This window comes from Pelobates fuscus, chromosome 10, assembly GCF_036172605.1.
Source record: "Pelobates fuscus isolate aPelFus1 chromosome 10, aPelFus1.pri, whole genome shotgun sequence".
NCBI lineage: Eukaryota > Metazoa > Chordata > Amphibia > Anura > Pelobatidae > Pelobates > Pelobates fuscus.
In genome coordinates, this window is record NC_086326.1 from 133817780 (window position 1) to 133840003 (window position 22224).

At 42.6% G+C, this 22224-nt stretch overlaps 1 protein-coding gene across 4 annotated transcripts in view; it reads left to right on the forward strand.

The window, feature by feature from the left end:
• Window positions 1-3123: 3123 nt before the first annotated feature.
• TBATA (thymus, brain and testes associated) overlaps window positions 3124-22224 on the forward strand; it is a 34946-nt gene continuing 15845 nt past the window's right edge. Inside the window, exon 1 of one of the 4 annotated variants that reach the window (XM_063434698.1) lies at window positions 3124-3184. The gene's annotated coding sequence lies outside the window, so the exon portion shown is untranslated. Of the gene's footprint in view, window positions 3185-14156; window positions 14258-14328; window positions 14452-22224 lie in introns of those variants that run through there. The other 3 variants (XM_063434697.1, XM_063434696.1, XM_063434699.1) reach the window with 3 other exon arrangements.

Below are 22224 nucleotides of genomic sequence, written 5' to 3' on the forward strand. Positions count from 1 at the left end.
AAATACCATCTCACAGAGGTTTATTCACTAAACTCTGAATTGCGGTGAGTTCAAAACCAAATTGCAAAGTTTAAGCAAAACAGCTGAACTGTGACTGGACCTGAATTGTAGAATTCTTCTAGATCCACTATTCTGGCCTAAATTTTGTCATATGGTTTCCAGTTAGATCTGCCTAATACACACATACTGTTTAATGTGTATATCCATACACACACACACACACTGTCTAATACCTACATCCATAAACATACACTGTCTAATACCTACATCCATAAACATACACTGTCTAATACCTACATCCATAAACATACACTGTCTAATACCTACATCCATACACACACACACACACACTGCCTGATACCTACATCCCTACACACACACACACACACTGCCTGATACCTACATACATACACGCATAATGCAACTGTTCCTTTAAATGGTTCTTCACTTTCCAATCTATCACTTCTAATTAAAGTTTATGGATCCACCTATTTAAACCTTCAACTTCAATGTCTCAGTGCACAATTAATGTGTCTCTACCTGTGTGCAGTTGACACCTATTTACTCTGCTACAGGTACCTTTCTACCAAGTCCCGGTGACACTTCCAACTCCCATCAAAGTTAAATCCCACTTAAAATGACTTGCTTGTTACTTGATACCGACCCAGATTGGACTTTGACACTTCTCTTGGATATTCCTATAGACTGATTTACTGTTGCCAAACCGGATTGGACTTTAACAAACCTTCTGGATTTTCCTTATTATATTCAAAGTAACCGGATTATCACCTAAACATCGCTCTCAATCCTATTGATTATCCTTGCAGACTGAGCTCTCATACTGGTGAGTAGTCTGTATTTTTATTTGTTTGACTAATATATTGTTTAAAATATTACACGTACTGCCTAATACATACATTGTACATTAAATACATCATTTATCGCTGTGATAAATTATGTATTTAATGCTTTTGGTGAATTAAATTGTAATAAGACTAGCACAGATGAGCACACACACATTGACAGACGCATGTGAGCACACACACACACTTACACAATTCTAATGTTTGAGGCCCATCCAGCCTCCCTACCTCACTGGGGTTCAGTGTGGGACAGCTCCTCACTCCTCCCGCCCGCTATTTAGTATGCCTAAAACAGACTGCTTTGGGGGCACCCTAAGGTGGTCAGACCATTGGGGGCCTGTAGTTTTTTTGGGGGGGGGGTGAGGATCTCAAGCAGGGCCGGACTGGCCCACCGGGATACCGGGAAATTTCCCGGTGGGCCGTCGGCACCTGGGGCCGGGGTGACCTGCGGCCGCAGGGAGAACTTGAAAGGCGGCCGCAGGGGAAGCTTTTCATGAGGCCGGGAGCAGGCTCTTCTGGGGGAGCAGGCTGTTCTGTCTCTGCTCCCCCTCCCTCGCGTGCTAGAAAGAGACCGGGGCCGGAATATGACGTTATATTCCGGCTCCGGTCTCATTAAGCTGCGCGCGAGGGAGGGGGAGCAGAGACAGAACAGCCTGCTCCCCCAGAAGAGCCTGCTCCCGGCCTCATGAAAAGCTTCCCCTGCGGCCGCCTTTCAAGTTCTCCCTGCGGCCGCCAGCACAGCAGTCTGCCCACCCACAGGTACCAAAAAGTGTGTGTGTGTGTGTGTTTGTCTGTCTGTCTGTCATGCTGTGTGTGTGTGTCTGTGTCATGCTGTGTGTCTGTCTGTGTCATGCTGTGTGTCTGTCTGTCTGTCTGTGTCATGCTGTGTCTGTTTGTGTCATGCTGTGTGTCTGTGTCGTGTGTGTCTGTGTCACGGTGTGTGTGTTTGTCATGGTGTGTGTGTGTCTGTCTGTGTCATGTGGTGTGTGTGTGTGTGTGTCTCTGTTATGCTGTGTGTCTATCTGTGTCATGCTGTGTGTGTGTCTGTCTGTGTTACGCTGTGTGTCTGTCTGTTACGCTGTGTGTGTGTGTCTGTATGTGTCATGCTGTGTGTCGTGTGTGTGTGTCTGTGTCATGGTGTGTGTGTGTCATGGTGTGTGTGTGTGTCAGTCGTGGTGTGTGTGTGTGTGTGTGTGTGTGTGTCAGTCGTGGTGTCTGTGTGTTTTTAAAAATAGTGTTTTACTCACCTTTTTTTTTTTTTCCAACGTCGTGCTGGTCTCTGCCTCTATGACTGAGATCATCAAGCTTGATGATCTCAGCCGATCTGCACTGACACAGGAAGCGCCTCCAGTGACCGTCTGAGTGTCTGTCACTAGAAGTGTCACTAGGAAGCAATGTAAACACTGCCTTTTCTCTGCAAAGTCAGTGTTTACATTCAAAAGCCTGCAGGGACAGGCTATAGACACCAGAACCACTACATTAAGCTGTGTGTGTGTGCGCCTGCTAGTGAGCTTGCTTGCTTGCTTGCATGTGTATGTGTGTGTGTGTGTGTGTGCCTGCTAGTGAGTGAGCTTGTGTTTTTATGTCAATGAGCTTATGTATATTAGTGAAATTGTTTGTCTATGAGGCTGTGTATCAATGAGCTTGTGTGTGTCAGTGAGATTGTCTGTGTCTGCATGTGAGTATGCTTACTGTATAATTAAATGTTTTACTCTTTTACTCTGAAAGGACCAATATAATATTAGAAAAAGCAATATATATATATATATATATATATATATATATATATTTTTATATATATATTTATATATATTACTCTATTATCTGGGGTGGCAAAACATATCCTTACATATTACATGCGACAATATATGGCGCAATGACTTATGGGGCTGGCATAGATTTTTTTTACCAGGGCTGCTTTGTATCCCCAGTCCGCCCCTGGGCTCAAGTGCTGCTTGAACAGCGCTGCCTTCCAAGACAGGGGTAGCCCACCAGGAAACATCATGGTGGGCGGCACCCTAGGCGAATGCCTAATTTGCCTAACTGTTGCGCCGGCCAAGAATGGGCTGAAATGTGGCTCATGGTGAACAATTTGCCAATTGTTGGTCTATGCACGCAGAGTAAGCCAGTCGTGCACATGGAAGATATGAGGAAAAATATAACCCAGTTTGAAAGTGATTCTGCATCTCCATCGTGCTGGTTTAATATTTATTACTGCAACTAATTTTCTCACTGAAATTCTAGGAATCTGATTCGGACTACTGATTGTTGGTTAAACTGACTCAGCAGCTTGGATCGGTCCAGTCTAATCTGATTTCTTGGTATGTGGGAAGTAAATAATTAAACACTACTTTCCGTATGAAAATGTCACACTGTAATCTGGTTGTCAGGGATATGATAAACGTTCTGAAGTCTTGTATCTATGTAGAAAATTACCTGTAGTCCTAATGGTGCAGCAATAAGATATCAGGTTTGTGATCTCAACTATTGATCAATGGTCCTTGGAACGTTGTAGTGACTTCAGATGGCAAATTCTTGATATGGTGTTGCTGCTAGTGATGAAGCAGAATCTGTAAAATATGAATGGAGTATATTAACCCTACCTGCTGGTGTCTGCCATAATAGTAGTCTGTAGGGTTGTCTTTGTTTTTGTTTTTTTATTTCCTCTTTGTGTAGTTTGTAACAGGATGGGCTAGGAAATTTGCATTTATTTGCATCTCTTTTTGCTGTATTGCTATAAGTTGGAGGCTAGTCTTTTTATTCAATATAGCATCTCTTGCCCCCCTAAACAGAAGTGTTTTGTTGGTTGACAGCCATGCTGACCGTCTGTGGGTTAGCGGCAGAACTCACACAGAGTTTTTACTGCTCTACCTTTGTAAGTGTAAATTATTCCCCTTACATTATCCTATAGTTTTAAAAGTCATATTATCCTATGATCTTTGTTTCTTGTGTTTGTTTTACATATTTATATAACCCTGAGGGGTGATCCACGCCAGTGGCGCTAAAATTGTAAGTGTGGACTTTTTTCCCCATTTGTTTTTTTCACGTGTTGCACATTGCATATGCACTTTAAATATAATATTGAGGATTACATTTTTATTTGACACAATTAAGTTATTTAAAGTCATAGTGCACCTTATTTTTCTGCAATGTATATATAGTGGTGTTTTGAGCTATTTTACACTTTAAGGTGCAGCTTTTATACTGCTTCACTTGTAATAGATACATTTTGTGTTCACTGCCACTAAGTATATGGCGCCTTCTGTTTGCCTGTAGATATTTTTTTTTTTTTTTTTTATATACCTGTCCTCAGGGACCCTGATACACACTGGGGGGGGACCTACTGTCCTCCCCCCCGCCCCCACCCCTGCGCGGTGGGTGGGGGCCATAAAAATAATGAGGGGGGGGACCTACTGTCCTCCCCCCCGGCCCCCACCCCTGCACGGTGGGTGGGGTCCATAAATCACAATGGGGGGGGCCTACTGTCCTCCCCCCACCCCCACCCCTACGCAGTGGGTGGGGGCCATAAATCACAATGGGGGGGACCTACTGTCCTCCCCCCACCCCTGGGGGACATAAAAATGAGGGGGGGGGGCTGTCCTCCCATAAAAATAATGAGGGGGGGGACCTACTGTCCTCCCCCCCCCCCCCCCGGCCCCCACCCCTGCGCGGTGGGTGGGGGCCATAAAAATAATGAGGGGGGATCTACTGTCCTCCACCCCTGGCCCCCACCCCTGAGTGGTGGGTGGGGGCCCTAAATAAAAATCCCCCCCCCCCCAATCAAAGGTGACTAGGGGTCCTTAAGCCCCTAGTCACCCACCCCGCCACCCCAAAAGAAGTTACCCCCTACCTACCCCCCTCACCCTAAAAAATTGTGAGGGGGGAATAAAATAACTAACCTGTCAAGAAAAATTCAACTTACCATTTGATGTCTTCTTTTTTCTAAAATCTTCTTTTTTCAGCCCCAAAAAAGGCCAAATAAAAAGCCATAAGAACTTTACAGGTTAGTTATGTTATTCCCCCTTCACTATTTTTTAGGGTGAGGGGGGTAGGTAGGGGGTAACTTTTTTGGGGTGGGTGACTAGGGGCTTGGGGACCCCTAGTCACCTTTGATTGGGGGGGGATTTTTATTTAGGGCCCCCACCCACCACTCAGGGGTGGGGGCTGGGTGGGGGGAGTAGGTCCCCCCCCCTTATTGTTTTTTTTATGGCCCCTACCCACCGCTCAGGGGTGGGGGCCAGGGGGGGAGGACAGTAGGTCCCCCCCCTCATTATTTTTATGGCCCCCACCCACTGCGCAGGGGTGGGGAGGACAGTAGGTCCCCCCCTCATTATTTTTATGGCCCCCACCCACTGCGCAGGGGTGGGGGCCGGGGTGGGGAGGACAGTAGGCCCCCCCCCCCTCGTTATTTTTATGGCCCCCACCCAACGCTTACGGGTGGGGGGGGGGAGGACAGTAGGTCCCCCCAACCCATTGTGATTTATGGCCCCCACCCACCGCGCAGGGGTGGGGGTGGGGGGAGGACAGTAGGTCCCCCCCCAGTGTGTATCAGGGTCCCTGAGGACAGGTGTCAATCCATATCTGCCAAGTGACCCTATGTAGGGGGAACAGTCCCTATTCTACTCTGTGTCAGTGTGTATCAGGGATCCTTAGGATAGGTGTCAATCCATATCTGCCAAGTGACCCTATGTAGGGGGAACAGTCCCTATTCTGCTCTGTGTCAGTGTGTATCAGGGTCTCTGAGGACAGGTGTCAATCCATATCTGCCAAGTGACCCTATGTAGGGAGAACAGTCCCTATTCTGCTCTGTGTCAGTGTGTATCAGGGATCCTTAGGATAGGTGTCAATCCATATCTGCCAAGTGACCCTATGTAGGGGGAACAGTCCCTATTCTACTCTGTGTCAGTGTGTATCAGGGATCCTTAGGATAGGTGTCAATCCATATCTGCCAAGTGACCCTATGTAGGGGGAACAGTCCCTATTCTGCTCTGTGTCAGTGTGTATCAGGGATCCTTAGGATAGGTGTCAATCCATATCTGCCAAGTGACCCTATGTAGGGGGAACAGTCCCTATTCTGCTCTGTCAGTGTGTCAGTGTGTATGCATGTGTCAGTGTGTGTATGAGTGTCTGTCAGTGTGTCTGTCAGCTAGTGTATGTGTGTTTGTCAATGTGTGTGTCTGACACTAAGTGCATATATGTTTGTCAGTGAGTGTATCCCAGTGGGTGTGTGTGTCTTACACTGAATGAGGGTGTATGCATTTCTGTCAGTGAGTGTGCATGTGTGTCTTGTCAGTTAGTGTGTAGATGTGTGTCTATCTATGAATGTGAGTGTTTATGTCTGTGAATGTGTGTGTGGCAATGACCGTATCTATAAGTGAGTTTATGTCAGTGCCTGCATCAGAGAGGGGGCGTGTGTCTGTCAGGAAGAGAAATTTGGAGGGCGTGCCCGTGTTTTTTCATGCCAAGGGCAGCACAAAACCAGAATACACCACTGTGCTATGCTTTATACTTAATTTTTCTTTAATATCCAATTTTGATCTGCTAAATGCATCTCCGCATTATACTGCTGTTTATTTTTGCATAATTAAAAGATAAAGATATGACCATTTACCCCATTTGGTGATAATGAATAAATGCAAATTCAAATATTTATCAGTTTAACTGGTGATATAAATACGTTTGTGTGCTGGAACATATTTTTTTTCATAAAAAGTGAAAGTGACACACAGCACTGTTGAACAAGAAGTGTAGCGTGGCTATTAAATATCCACACATGTAAACTTGTTTTGTTTAATAAGCACGCTATCACGTTCACCACTGAACATTAAATGAAGCATAAATTCTTAGCTATAGCTTCATTTTTATAGAGATAAACCTGCAAACCGTGAAATGTAAATGTTATATGAATTTCAATATGCCTGTTTATCCATAGACTTGTGGATAAATACAAAAAAGTCATTATCCTAAAAATTCATGTTTGTTATTAGTGATCACTAGGGATGCATTAACCACACATTTCTCCTGGAGTTTAGTCGAAACAATGGATAAATTAGAGGAAAATATTGTCCGTGGCTTCATGGAGATAGGAAGCAGGACCACCATTAGGAGGTGACAGTCAATACTTGTACAGGGCTCAGTGTTACCTGGCCTGATCTGGGGGCTATATCTCCCCTCGCAAAGCACATTCCTGGTTTGGAGATATTGTGCTAAGTGTGTATTTCTGTGTTTGTATGTATGTGAACGTGTTTACAGGGATGATTTACAGTGTAACAATTACTGAAAAATCCAAATGAGGCATCTTCTCGCGCAAAGGGATCAGTATATAATAAAGAACAGCACTGAAAACACTTTTCATATTTTGTTCCTTTTTCATTTAAATTAGTGATTTAGCAAATAACATTAGAGTCTGCTTGAGGCCAGATACCAAGGTGATCACTGCAAGTAAAGGGTAGAAATGGAAAGATTACTCAAATTCTCCTCTTTGTGGTTTATCTATGCTGACTGTTAGATGGAAAATACATTGATTGACAATTCCCCCTTTAAGTGGGCTATCTGACATAGAACATACACTCTGATGTTGTATCCATATACGGCATAACTTTTAATAATTATACATTGACCTGGATATCTAGAAAGATTATAATCATTGATCAGGATTCACATCACAAGCTAAGTGATGGGGTCACTCTACCCATAGGGTGCAAATAGTGAAATGGAATAAGGACTGGGTGTATTAGTGATACTGGCTTTACAAAGATGCCCTATTGTCCTTCAAGTGACCTACCTTGTGTTTTACTCTAGGGATATTCTGCTACCATGCCTGTTATTTAATCCCAGAGGTATATCCTTTACCGAGAAAAACAAACAGAGTACACAATGGAGCAGAGAGTTGAATGAGTCTCTGGAAATGATGTGATGGCAATCCAGTATATCTCTAACGCCCAGTGTTATTGTTCAGCAATACAAGCCCCGGTATAATAGCCATAATAGAGGCAGCAAAAATGAAACCCGTTTAATAACTATTACAGACCAATGTAGTGGTTATGGTGCTGTCATCAGTCCATAATCTGCCAAAACATAATCTTCCACTCTTCTTGAGCTGTAGAAGCTGGAAGTCAATTTTGTGCACGGTAGGAACTCATTCATTGGCTGAAAGCATCAGCTGATCTTTCTTAGCCAATTAATTGAGCTCCTATGTTGCATAAAATTGACATCCGGAAGACTGGAAGCAGTGTACGAGCCCAGGCAAGTGATAAACCATATTAAAAAAAATTGACAGTTTGGTAAGAACATGAGAGCTCTCCGGGCACCATAGCTACTACAAAGGACTGTAGTGGTTATAGTGCTTGGAATGCCCCTTTAATGTAACCCTATGGAACAAGCGCAGCTTAGTGGAATAGGGGCTTGACAGAGCTAGGAGGTGGGCATAGTGTCAGGGTACCTGTAGTCTCCACCTCAGAAGAGGTGAGAGACTTAGACGTTTATCCTCCCAGAGGGACTGTTTCTCCCGTTCCTCGCGGTCTTCCCGGTCACTTACACACCGGCCGCGAGGGATCCACTTCATTTTATAACACGACGCTCAATAGTCGATGTCATGACGCCAACCCGGACCGACCTGTCAGTCAAGTGTCTAAACACTAATCAGGACTCGTCGGAGGCGTGATTACTCTCTAGAGCCAGGGTATTTAATAGAGCTTCCCGCATTTGCTCATTGCCCTGTCGTGGTTCTAGCCTGTCTAGTCACTCAGTGCTCTTGTATTCTAGTTATCTCTTTGGTTCTGACCCGGCTTGTTTGTATTACCCTGCTTATCTCTGTTATCCTTGACTCGGCTTGTCTCTTGCTTACCTGTCTTCTCGTTCCCTCGACCTCGGCTTGTCTCTGACCATTCTCTACTGTCTATGTACGTTAGTCCGGCCATTCTAAGGTCCGGTATACGTATCTGTCTACTGTTTGTATTCTGCGTGTTGGATCCCTGTCCCGATCCTGACACATAGGTGGAAGGCTAAATGTGGTAGTGGAGTTAGTGTAAAGGGGGTTGGCCCAGTATAAATCTGCAGGCACTTTTAATCTGCCTAAGTTGTGTGCAATTTCAGCCAGCAGCTTGGGCCTGGTAGGTGTTCTGCTTTCTTTTGCTGCAGGTTAAAGGCCCAGAGGATGGATCTGGCTGAAGTGAGAGCGGCAGCGCGGGATTGTGGAGCAGCATGGTTGCAGGAGCGCCTTGGACTGGCCCTGGCGGGGATCCGGAATGGCTGCGAGGTTGGGGGGCCTTGACGAAGCATTTTGTGATACGGCAAGCGTTAAAGGGTTTCCGTAGGGGGCGCAGGGTTCCTGATGCACGGCGACCAGTATCCATCAGTGTTCTGGAGAGCCTGGTACGTATGCTGCCCAAGATTTGCTTCTCGGGCTTTGAGGCTGGCCTGTTTGGTGCAACATTTGTTTTGGCCTTTTTCTGGGCTTTTTCGTATTGAGGAATTGGTCAGTGCGAACAAGAAAGGTCGGGGCGGCATTCAGGCGTCGGATGCCTCTACAGGTGTGGAAAAGTTAGGGGACAAACAGGCTCTGGGGTAGTGTAAATAGAATAGGGCAGTTAGGCTGCTGGTGAAGAGTTTGGTTAAACGGTTCGTTATGAACTTTGGTAGGTTTCGAGCTCGGTGGTTGCTCAGAACCTGGTGTATGGTAGGGGTATCCGGGTATGCCCCTACCGTGGTTATTTAACAAAGTTTGGCACTTATATTATGTTTATGATGTTTGTTATTAATGTTGTTGATTTTATTTATATTCACAGAAAGAATAGGTATTTGCCTTTTGTTTTGGGGACATATGATGTTATATGGCCGGATGGGGGCTGGGCAATGACTTTTAATTTATTGTTATCCATATTAATAAAGCTGTGGACATATTGACGCATACATCAGTGTCAGTGTGTTTTTAGGGTAAGTGATGCCTCTTTATAAGCTCACAAAGTTTTGGAAATTGGTTGCCATAGCTATAGCCCAAACAAAGTTACCTATATCGCATACACATTGATCTACATATATACACACACTCTTACAGTGTTTGAGTGATAACGTATATCTTAGTGTATTCATTTGTAACAGTTGGCATATTATTTTTCTGGTTCATTAATTCTAAATACTCCTCTCTTACTAAGAGTGCATTTGTATAAACACAGTTTTCATTTTCATTAAACAAATAACTTGCTAGGCTCACCGATCACTGTAATAAAGGCATTTAGAACTGGTATAGTCTGTTCTCGATTCATACCTGCCAAAGGGTTATTTAAGTGTTATTTAAACAGTATGGCTTTTTTAGAATAGAAATTCAGCGTGTGCTTTACCTCCTGCAGACACTTTCCTTTGTGTGAGAATGTTGCATCTCACAAACAGTGTAAACATTGCTTTGTAAGTAACAGAGTTCATAATTATAGGATTGCTCTACTTAGTTGTATGCTGTATGCAAAATAATGCTCAGGCCTATCGCTGAGACAAATGCAATATTCACAGCTTTGCTTATAGAACATATATTCTGCGTAAATTTAAGAATAGAAATCTTCCACGATCCAAAATTAAAATTGTTTTTAAACACAAAGTCTGGAACAAATAAGAATTTTTAAAGTACATTATAGATATATATTAGAGTTAAGCACAGGGATACATTTATTTAAAGCTAGAGAAGAAAGACTCACAGGCACTCCGAATTCAAGCCGCAGGCAGTTTTATTGTAACAGAATGTAACGCAACGTTTCGACCATAAAGGTCTTTTTCAAGCCTGAAAAAGACCTTTACGGTCGAAACGTTGCGTTACATTCTGTTACAATAAAACTGCCTGCGGCTTGAATTTGGAGTGCCTGTGAGTCTTTCTTCTCTACCTATTATCCTGGGATTGCTGGTCCTGCTCTGGAGCACCCGTGGCCGCTGGGAATGAGTGCGGTTCCCACCATTTACTCTGCTTAAGGGGTTAAAGAGCTAATCCAACCAAAGCACAATGATTTAATAAAGGTGTAACCCTTACTGGCATGTTTACCTCCCCTCCCTCCCCCCCCCCCCCTTCCCAAAACATATGCTCTAATCTTTCATATATAGTAAGCCGGTGAGGTAGCTCAGTTGGTAAATTCCCTGACTACAAAGCCTGTTCAAAAATGCAAGGTCACAGGCCAAAGTGCTTTGAGTCCCACTAGGAGAAAGGCGCTATATAAATACTAGTTGTTATTATTATATGTATAAAATGTACAGTTCTTCCTCTTCCACTAGATTACCTGATGTGAGGGCAGATGTGATTTAAAATTCCACAGAGTCCAAACTAGACACGGTCTATGTCACAAAGTGCAGACAGATATTTTGTGAGACCTTTTGAAGTGAAATGCCATATTAGAACTTAAATAAAAGAGAAACCAATTTAATAAATAGTAATTTTAATGTAGCTGTTGATCAAATGATTCATTGTCTTGGACATATGTAGGAAGACCCTTTGTGATAAGATCTTTTAAGTGTGGAATTTGAGACCAAGATGACATTGTCAATCATGCATGTTGCTCCAGCAAACAAACGCAACTCAACTGATTTATGTCTTGATGAAAGGATACCGACCTCATAAACCTCAGAGAAAAGTGCTATCAAAGTTTATGAGCTTTGGAAATTTCACAGAACAATTCGTAAAAATGTTGGCTTCCTTAAACCCATGGGGGAAGCAAATAATGTTTGTATGGAGGAGGTGTCATTCAAACAAATATTAACAAAAAACGGCTCCATATCATGCCGACTGCCCTAGGCCCCCCCAGCCCTTACGTGTCCATGAGTAAATAGATCACTGGCTTGGATGACAACATGCTGCCCCTTCTAAGTGACTCTTGGCTCATATTAAATGTTTTTGCTAAATATCCTCTGTAAGCTGTTGTAAAACACAGACAAGTGATATTAGTGGTCACAAGTGACCAAAAACATTCCAGTCTTGTCATAACTGTTGGCGGCTTACCGTTAGTAATGTCTATTACAACTCCTAGTTCCAACTCCTTCATATGGTGAATACCATTTTGAAATTGAAAAAAAAAAGTGCAAAAATAAAAACCTTAGCAACGCCAACCAGGACAAAGTTAAAGGGACACTATAGTCACACAGACCACTGCAGCTCAATGAAGTGGTCTGGGTGCCAGGTCCCTCAGGTTTTAACCCTTCAGATGCAAACATAGTTTACATTTGGGGTTAAGCCAGCCTCCATTGTGCAGAGTGTCCATAGGAAAGCATTGAGAAATGCTTTCCTATGGACACTTTGAAGGCGTGCGCGGCACTTGCCGCGCATGCGGCTCCGCTGACGTTGGCAGAGGGACCTGACGTCAGCGGGGAAGGAGAGGTCACCAGCGCCGAGGGAACCCGGCGCTGGAATAAGGTAAGCTGCTGAAGGGGTTTTAACCCCTTCAACACCATGGGAGGGCGGCCCTGAGGGTGGGGGCACCCCCGAGCACTATAGTGTTAGGAAAACCGCTTTGTTTTCCTGAAACTATAGTGATCCTTTGATATTTTCAGTGCTACCGTGGAGAGCAACATAATTATTATATCCCAAGAATACCAGACGAGTGTCCAACAAAGACAGTTACCCAATCCTTTACCTTCTTGGGGTTGAAGAAACGTAAGTTTAAAGGGCAACTGTAGTGCCCAAAAAAAATTTTGCTCTTTTTAAAGAGCATAAAATTCCATGTACACATATCTTCTAGATAAAGGAGAGCAGAAGAGACCACCGACAGGCATTTTTCTATTGCTCTCCACCAATCGCAACCAAAGTGCATGCGGTTGTGGCTGCTATGGTAACTCCCTAGCTGGCGCTGCTAGCACTGACTAGGAAGTATAGAAACTTAGTGACTGAAGCCAACATGCTGGCAATGATGCCAGTGTGTCAGTGTCATGGTCGAAGTTTCCCCTATTATGGAAGTGTTCCCAAGCAAAGCAGATTAAAGACGACCCCGGGAGTACAGACTAGAGGTGGGTGTTACCGAAATGTAACACCAACCTCTGTCAGGAGATTGCAGCGTTGAAGCGTAGGGTCTGTTAAGCATTACAGATTCCATTTACAAATCATTTATTTGCTCAGTTTTTTTTTTTATTATTTGACATTTATAGTTACCCTGGGAGGCTACAGAGGTATGTATGGACATAATATTTGAGAGGTTAGATGCTGGCTTTCATTATACTCTATGGAAATTGTTACAGTAACTACAGCTGGTAATTTCTTTTCTGCCATTTGGAATCAGCTATGTCCTAAAGGTTAGTGACAGCAGCCACTACAGTGAGTAAAGGATGGCAGATATTTTTGTTTGACAGTGTTAGAATACATACATTGTGCATACATCCCAGCAATCAAACGCAAACACTAAATATAAACACACACCAAGTTCAAATGCAGTGCTTACAAACAAGCACATCACTGCTTTGCAAGAGTACATACAAACACGTAAACTGCGTTCAAATGTCCATACATGTTGGATACACGCCATACATGCACACAAACATACTCAATCACTCAAACAGCGCTCACAAATGCAACCCTGTTCGGATGAGCAATAGTAGTAGAACGCAAGCTGGCAAAGCATTCTGTGAGTTATGGGGATCTACCTTTTGACCACCTTTACACTTGAGGCGAGGACAAAATCATTCTTACACCAGGGTCCTCTACATGAGTTCCGCCGCTGATAATAAATGTATAAACATGCAAACAGACAAATTATTAAATGTGAAGTTTGATATCACAGGATCATTTTACATGATTCGTTTTAATTTGTAAAGGGTTACCCTTTTTAGACTAATTTAGTACCTAAATATATACATTTTAAAAACTATACAGTATTGTACCATAAAATGATGACTAGTTTTTTTTGGTTTTTCCATTTTTAGGTGAGATAAAACAATTACAATTGCTATTTACTGTAACTCCTTAATATAATTCCCTAGCGCTGTTCAATAGGTTTACATATATATGATATGGATTTACCTGGCAATCATTAATATAGCTGAATATATCGGAGATGAATTTAACCTAGTCACTGCCACAGAGTGCAGCTCAGTATTATACTACCTAGAGAGGTAGAGAGAGAGATATTGATTATTTGAATCAAGGAAAGGGCAGTGTGAATAGATCCACTATACAGAGGCATTCCAACTACAGTCAAAAGACAATCTGAGTTTATGTAACAGTGCGGAATGGGGTGGAGGGAGGGGAGAGGGCTGCCCAAGGCACTTGAATAGGGGTTTGTCCTAATGTTGTCATGAATGTAACCTAGCAACGCTGTCTCAAATCAGACAAAAGCAATGAGTGCGAACACAACTTTGCTGAGATAAACGTGGCTCCTGCCAAACTACTACACTGAGGAGGTGAGACTTGCATAGTCTTATAAGGACAATTCAAGGTGAGGCATCTCTCTCTTATCAGCTGCAATGCTTTTAAAGGGATAGAACAGTGTGCTCTGCTCACTTCCTGTAGTCTATGGGTATGTATGCCTACCTGCTGAGTTTCAAATGCTACATCAATCATATAAACAGTTACACAGACTGAGGCATAACTTTCGCAACTAAGGGCTGCAGGCTGCAATACACACTGTGGGTAAGATGTTTGGACCTACCAGGCATACTGAAATTTTTGAACTTGTATTTTTCCCTGTGAGTTCAAAATGCGGATGGAAGTTTGTCTACGTGTCAGTAAATAAATGCAGTTTATCACTGAAAGTTGGGCTTATTTTTTTCTAAGAGATCACAACGCTTATCATTAGGCTTTGCACTTTAAATAGTCTTTGTTGTATTGATGGGGTTTAAGCCATACAGCATTGTTCTGTAAGAGTTTTACGTGTAGGGAAATGGATTCTTAATCCCCAGATACTTTATTTTAAAGTCTCAAGGAATGTCCTTGTTAGAATGACCTTTTGATCCCTAAGATGTTAAAGGTAAAAGTGGTACCCTCCAATTAACATCTACATTTTATGTATATTTAACACTTCTTATTGTAATGGGCTCGCATTAGTTGGAAGGATGGAGACAATGCATTACAATATTAATGCAGCATACAGAACTATTTATGGACCAAGAGACAAAAACATTGATTTCAGTAAGGAGTAGCTTTTAGTGGACTGGCAGTATAATTTTCCAACACACTTTTGAAAAGTTGAAAGCTCAGTAGTTTAATAATGAATATGCTCACAAAAGTATTTTGGATGTGGATTGCTGTCAATATCGTTTGTCATCAAAAGGCAATATTGTTGAAAATAGATTTCTATGTCTTGAAGTACAAATCTCATTACAGATATGATTTGATTTTACTTAATACAGAATACAATTATATCTGTACATTCACGGTTATTTACTGAAGTCGGAATTGTTGGAAATTCAACGTAAATTCAAAATGAATTTCAATTTAAAAAAAAAAATTTTTTTCTCTTTTCTTTTTCTTTTTCTTTTTTGCAGTGCATATGACGTAACAGTTTTGCACGGGGTACCCCAAAGGCATTCCTCGTGTTTTTCAGACAATAGTTACCATGGGATATACATGTGTACTTGCACATTTTTTGTAATGAAGTCGCGTTCTGACAAGATGAGTTACAGAGTTGTATAATTATATAATATGCTTAACCGTCGTGTTCACTGCTTTCTACAAGGTAGACTGTATCTGCGTTTATTTATTTATAAAATATTTTACCAGGAAAGATACATTGAGATTTATCTCGTTTTCAAGTATGTCCTGGATTTTTCAAGTATGTCCTGGGTTTGATATGCATCATTGATGGTTACTAGAATAAAAAGCGTGAACTTTGCGGTCAAGCTAATTGCATGCTAGATGTCACAAGTTAGAAGTAAGACATGTACCAAGATATTACATAGACTATGTTAGAGGCATTAGGTCTAGCAGGGCCTATACTGTCTACAAACAAATAGGGTGAGGGCACTTAAGGGATCGCGTCAGAAGGGTTGATGACGCCAACAATAGGGTTAGTCGGACTATAGCAAGAGTATCAAGCTGTTTAATTAGAACATCAGTAAATATATACTTTAAACATGCGCAGGTTTTTCCCACCTCCAGTTAACCCCCACTAGCCAGATGTGAGTCCGTGAGGTATGGCAGCAGAAGGTCAAAAGCTTATGTACTGCCGTGTTGGGTACTGTCCAGGCATGCGCCGACACAACAGTCCCCTTGTGTGTTACCTGCGGCATAATCCAATGTCCGCCTCTGGCAGGTGGCGGACCTCCGCCGCCGTGCTGTGTCCAAGTGAACCTATTGTCTGCGGGTGGGTTTGTTTAGTGAATATCCAGTGCTGGCAGACTGCTTGCTCTGGAGGACGCGTGTCCGTCTGGGAATGGATTCCCCTCAAGGTGGTAAGTGTTGCTTTGGGCCTCACAGGAGAAGCCTGGATGCAGGTTCAGCCACAGTAGTCACCTCCAGGGAGGTTAGGATGGGCCACAGGAGAGTGATGGTGCTTTCCACTGGCAAAAAGTATTTTCTTCTCCCCCCAAATATACGTTGTAAGCATCACCTTGGTTAGCCCCGTATAGTCAGCCGACAGCCCTGGGGCAGGTTACTGTGATGGTCAGATGGCTCTGGATGGTCTCCTCTGTGGTCAGCTCAATCCTGCTGGTAGGTTGCCCATGTGGCTGGCGTGCAGCGGCCATCTTGGGGGATGCCGCCAGAGAGTGTTCCACAGCTGGGTGGTTGTTTTCGTCCCGGTTTGGCGCAACAATAGTTGCCCTTGTAGACCGGGATGACCCTTCCGGTCCCGACGGGGGGGGGGAAGCCAGACAACGGCCGGAGACCTGGGAGAGCAGCCATCTCGTCCCGGCTCAAGCTCCTGCACGCCTCGGGCCCTTGTCTGGTTACTGTAGGTGCCGGGCAGGGTCATGGAGGGTATCCCCTCGTACCCCAGCATCCAGGCATCGGTTTGGTCTCCGTTGTGGGTAGATTTAGCCTCCAGTTTGTGCCGATTTACCGCCCCCAAAGCGGGAGCTCAGACAGAGCACGTCTGATCCCATCGGCGGTCCGGCCCCGCCCCCATGAATTTCAATTTTTGGTCCAAATTAGGTAAAGTGAAAACAAAGTTGACTTAAATTTTCTTTCCAGCTCAGCTATTTTGAGCTAAAATTTGAAACTCACTTTCAGGGTTATTCAGTAAAGTGAGAATTCAAAGTAGATTTGACATTTAAGGCCAGAGTAGTTGAATGGAAAGCATAGCTGAATTTTTCCAGCTCGTCTATTTTAACCTTGAATTCTCTGTGGTAAATAACCCTGTTTGAGGTCATTTGGACTTCCTGGCACTTCACAATTTAGTGGGTAAGCCTGAGGGAGTTAGTTACTGTCAGGGTTATTCAGTGAAGTGAGAATTAAAAATGAATACAAAATTCATTTAAAATTTAAGGTCAAAATGGTCGAAATGGAAACCTTCTCACATTCAGCTATGATTTCATTTTGGCTAAACTGGCTTTAAATTTGTAAATAGTAAATGTCAAATTGTATTAAAAAAACTCAATGAGAAATTTAGGAAATATGGACTGGTTTGGTTTTTAGCCTAAACTTTATTCCCTAAAGTTCATAGTTTGGTGGATAGATAATAGCATGTCAGCCATTTTGTATCACTTGCCTAGATAAAAATGTATTTCAATATTTGTTTTGTTGAATATTTGGTTTGTATTCTGATCATCCCATCCTTCACATGTATGACAGAAGCCCACTACTCCATAGGTTAAGACATGTGGGATGCAGTCAATGTACGTCTTTTGGATGCAGGAAGTCTGACTGTGTAGACATTTCTATATAGGAGTGTGTAGATATATCTTTATAGGAGTGTGTAGATATGTCAGCAAACGCACTCGGAATAGGCCCACATGTGTGCAGTTTGTGCCTTATTGGGCCTAATACAGATGACTTGCATTGTGGGAATACAAGTTGTGGCAGCCATCTTGGATAAGGGCAATTGCCAAAAAGTTCCTAAAATAAAGGGAAAATTACAGTAAACATCCCAAACTTATTTGGTAAGTATTTGCAGGGTCTCCAGACATGGATAAGTGCTGTCTTCAGCCTGTTTTAAAGCTGTTTTGCTGGTTTCCTATATAATTTAACAGTGCACTTTTCTTAATACTTTACCACAGGTAATATTGAGTTATTATTATTCGCACTCTGAAGTCCTGAGCGCACTACCATGCATGTGCGTGGTGTGCGCGGCCGCGAGCTGACTGACAGCTCAGCTCGCGGTCTGTGCTTGCCCCCCTCCTCTGCTGACAGGCTGGAGAGAGAAGGCGCGCACACAGTGCCTTCTCTCTCCTGCACACGTCAGACGTATTTTAATACGTCTGACGTGTACAGGGCCTTTTCAGGGCCCTGCATGATAGGAAGTCCATCTGGTGGCCGTCTGAGTGACGGCCACTGGAGGTATTCCTATCAATCAATGTAAACACTGTATTTTCTCTGAAAATACAGTGTTTACATTAGATTGCCTGCAGGGAGCTATAGATCTCACCTGAACAAATACATTAAGCTGTAGTTGTTCAGGTGACTTTAGTGTCCCTTTAAGCTTTTATACTTTACACTGACTAAATTGTATGAGCTCACTGTATTCATTTACTCTACATTTACCTAAAGTCAGGTACAAGATGTTATGGACAAGTAGATTTTAAAGGACAAAACATACATTGCAATCAAAGCAAAACTGACCTCGGCCAATCAGAACATTTCAACCAAATGTAATAGATCTGTCACAGGCTGTTTTACTATAATTGATCTGATTAAATGACATGGATCCATGGAAAGATTTTTGTTAGAGCCAACATTAATTTTAATTTTCATTCCCACCAAGTAGTTAAGATTCTGTACATTTTAGGTAGCGACTGTCCTGTTTCCATTCTGAGCTGTTCCTAGCGAGCATAGTTGAACATTTTGGTTCAATGATGCCCATGGAAAACTGCAACTATAAAAGTAGTGGTCATGGTGCCTGTAGCGTGTATGTGCAGCATTTTGATATAACACATTGCACATGCAGAAATTGACCCTTTAGCTGCTGGAAGTGTAACTCCAAGTCTGGCCATTGACAAAGAACAAAGTGTCGGTCTGACTAATGTCAATTCTGTGCAAATTTGGCTTCTGACGCTAATGGTGGCTCCTGCTTTCATGCTGTCCTGGTCCTACCCAGAATCCCCACTCCCTGGCCTCCCTTCTCCTGTGGTGAGTCCGGGGAGTGACAACAGCAGGCGAAGACAGGGCCGAGGGACTTGGCTTCTGCCCTGGAAAAAAAAGGTAAGTTTAAGCATTTATTTATTTTTTGTCATATGGGGGGAGGCGACCATCACAGAAAGGGTTTCTACAAACCCTTATGAAAACACAGTTTTTTGGTGGAAGCAACCCTTTACTGTTGGATCTTGTTCCTTCTCCCAATATTTAGTTGCACAATCTCATACATGTGTATTATATTGTAGGTAAGTATCCAAGCTTAATATGTATTTTGGAGAAAGGACATAGAAGTGAAGCTGCTGACATAGTCTTTGTTCGTAGAACCACAATTGGATACATAGTAATTAGACAATGTTTAATTGCTCAGTAATGACAGATATGCTTGTTTTCATCCTGACAAGTTAAATACAAGACAAACACCAGATACAATGTGCAAACAAATGTCCTACAATGGAATAAAAGCTGTTAAAACATTCTGCTGAATGTTATTATTTGACATTCTGGTTGAACTACTTCAAGTTCCATTCAAACACAACGTACTTTGATGCACATCAACCGCAGTGTAACGGCTACCATTGCAATCAGTTCCGCAGAATCTGGTGGCCATTCACATTGTCGGGGTTAATCACGTAATTTCAAACTGTAGTGAATCTCGTATCACACTAAGGAATAAGAGTATACTAAATGCAAATGAATTGATAGGTAGTACACTTTGAACTTGCATAGACCCTGACTGTGACCTTACCACTTTCAATGCAGCCACTGAGGAGGGCAAGGGAAGGCGAACCAGCCGCCAGGAGCACAAGTCAGTATTGTACAACACTGAGATCTATGGAGGATCCAGAAAGGACGCAGGATTATCCACAGACACAGCCTTTTTTCTCTCACTAGTAACAGCTGGGTCTTTGCAAAAGGTAGTTCTGCTTTTTTGTCAAATGTAGGAAAAACCCTAAGATAAAGTAGTCCCTAGATTGTCTTACTATATTTTTTTGACTGTGTTAGAATTTCAGGGAAATTCCATGTGATTATTTTATGATTTCATTTTTGTGTGTGTGTGTGTGTGTATAGAGTCAGGGGGGTGGGGGAATTGTCAACAGTATGTCAGCTATAAAAATACACTTTATAATAAAATGTATCCACAAAACATAAAGGAAACACTAACTGTGTTTGTATTTAATTAGTCTGGACTAAAAAAGAAATAACTGTTACCAATGAGTAATGGTTGGCATTGTACGCTTACACCTGTTATTAAAGGGTTTAATCAGCTCCCGGCATTCTACGAGCCGGCCCAGTACTCTCGCTTAGTAACAGATTAAAACACTTCACAGCCAAATCAAGAACAATACTGTGCGGTGTGCTGATCAGATTTCACCTTCAAGGGACACTGTAAGCAGTCACCTGGTGCCTTTGTCCTTGAGCTGTGTCTCACAGCTCCTATAAAACCACACTTTCTCTGAGAGACAGCGATTCTCTACCCTTATATAGTGGACACATGCTGTATTAGTCACCACCTGCACTGGTTGGCCCCTTAGCTGTGAAACCATCTATATCCATGAACTGGAGCTGTAATTAAGCTGATAGCAGCTGTGACAAAATTGCTGTCAGTTTAGGAAGCATCTTATATTATCCGATGAATGGAACTACCAACAAATCCTGACCTGTATATTCCATAGGATATTGCACAGCTTCCATGAAAAACTATTAATTGTCAGAGGTAGCCACTGGCCACCATTATTATTACTTTTTAATTTCAAAGCATTCTGTATTTGATGCATGAAATTGGGGTCACTCACCCTGCCGGACTCTTTAACCCCTTAAGGACCAAACTTCTGGAATAAAAGGGAATCATGACATGTCACACATGACATGTGTCCTTAAGGGGTTAAAGGGGAATGCATAAAAGCAAGTCATCCTAACAGTCTATATGTTTTATACTCCTTAATGAGGTATGCACAAAATTTGAAAATTGTGTAATTTTGGAATTTATTTATCCCATGTGTGTCATAGCTGTGCCCACCATATTGGTGGGGCCACATATGCACTGAAATGGTTAAAATGAGCTTATGTGCACATTAGGAGGGCTTCCTAAAATCTACATAAAATGTGCAAGGATTTCGAATTATTTAGTACACAAAGCAAACTGCGATTTGTCCAAATTATAGTCAATCTGCAGGTGGTCCTAATTCTGTAACTCTGAATTGCCATTTGGCCAAATCACTAAACAAATGGCGTGGATTATAGACAAGCAAGTTCATTTGTGTCCTGAATCAGATGTTCACCCATGGTACCAAAACAAGATTGTTGATGTTAGAGGAGAGCCACTAAATCAAATAAAAATACATAAACATAAACCACTGTAGTTGCATACTAGACTTGTCTCATTAGACTCAAGTTACCCACTTTCCATCAAGAGTCTTGCAGAACCCTCTAACAGAAAGGATGCTTCAGAGCCCCGTACCCAATAGGGCTCAAGGAGCCCCATTCCAGAAGAAGTCCTCCAAAGCTGTGTTCTCAAAGGGTTCTCTCCACCTATTGTGACTCTCTCTCATCCTGTCTATAGTATGCCCTCACAAACCAGGAGGCTGCTTGTTGTTCATTCCCCTCCTCTTCCAGCAAGCAGCTCCCGGTAAGTCATGTAGGGGATAAAGAATATCCTCTACATGGTCCATGAGGCCATGCTTCAGAGAGTGTGGCAAGTTGATATTCCTATATTTGCTTTTCAATCCAAACTTCTATGGCCATCTGGTCCTCTGTCTAATGTACTTTGCAGCTTGGGCTTGGATTGCCTCCTCAGTTACTTCAAACATCCTTACTAATAGAGGGTGTAGGGATTTGGGAAAGAGCGCACATAACTTTTTTTCTTTGTTTTTTACGGAGTGTATTGGGGTTGATGTGTACTATGGTCGTTGCTAGGTTATGGAGGTAATGCAGGTCATGAACCCCAAAAATAACAACAAATAGGAGATGATATGGAATGGAGTAAGGGATCCACCTAGAGATAGATGGAACACACTCCACTCAAGTTACCTCCAGAAATTAAAATATTATTTAGTGGTAATAACCTTTATTAGAAGCCAAATACACAGAACAAGGACAAATATACAAAAGTGTGTAGTGCAAACCTGTGTTGTGTAAATCAAAAAAGATAGTGGCTCACCTTAAAAAAACGGGGGT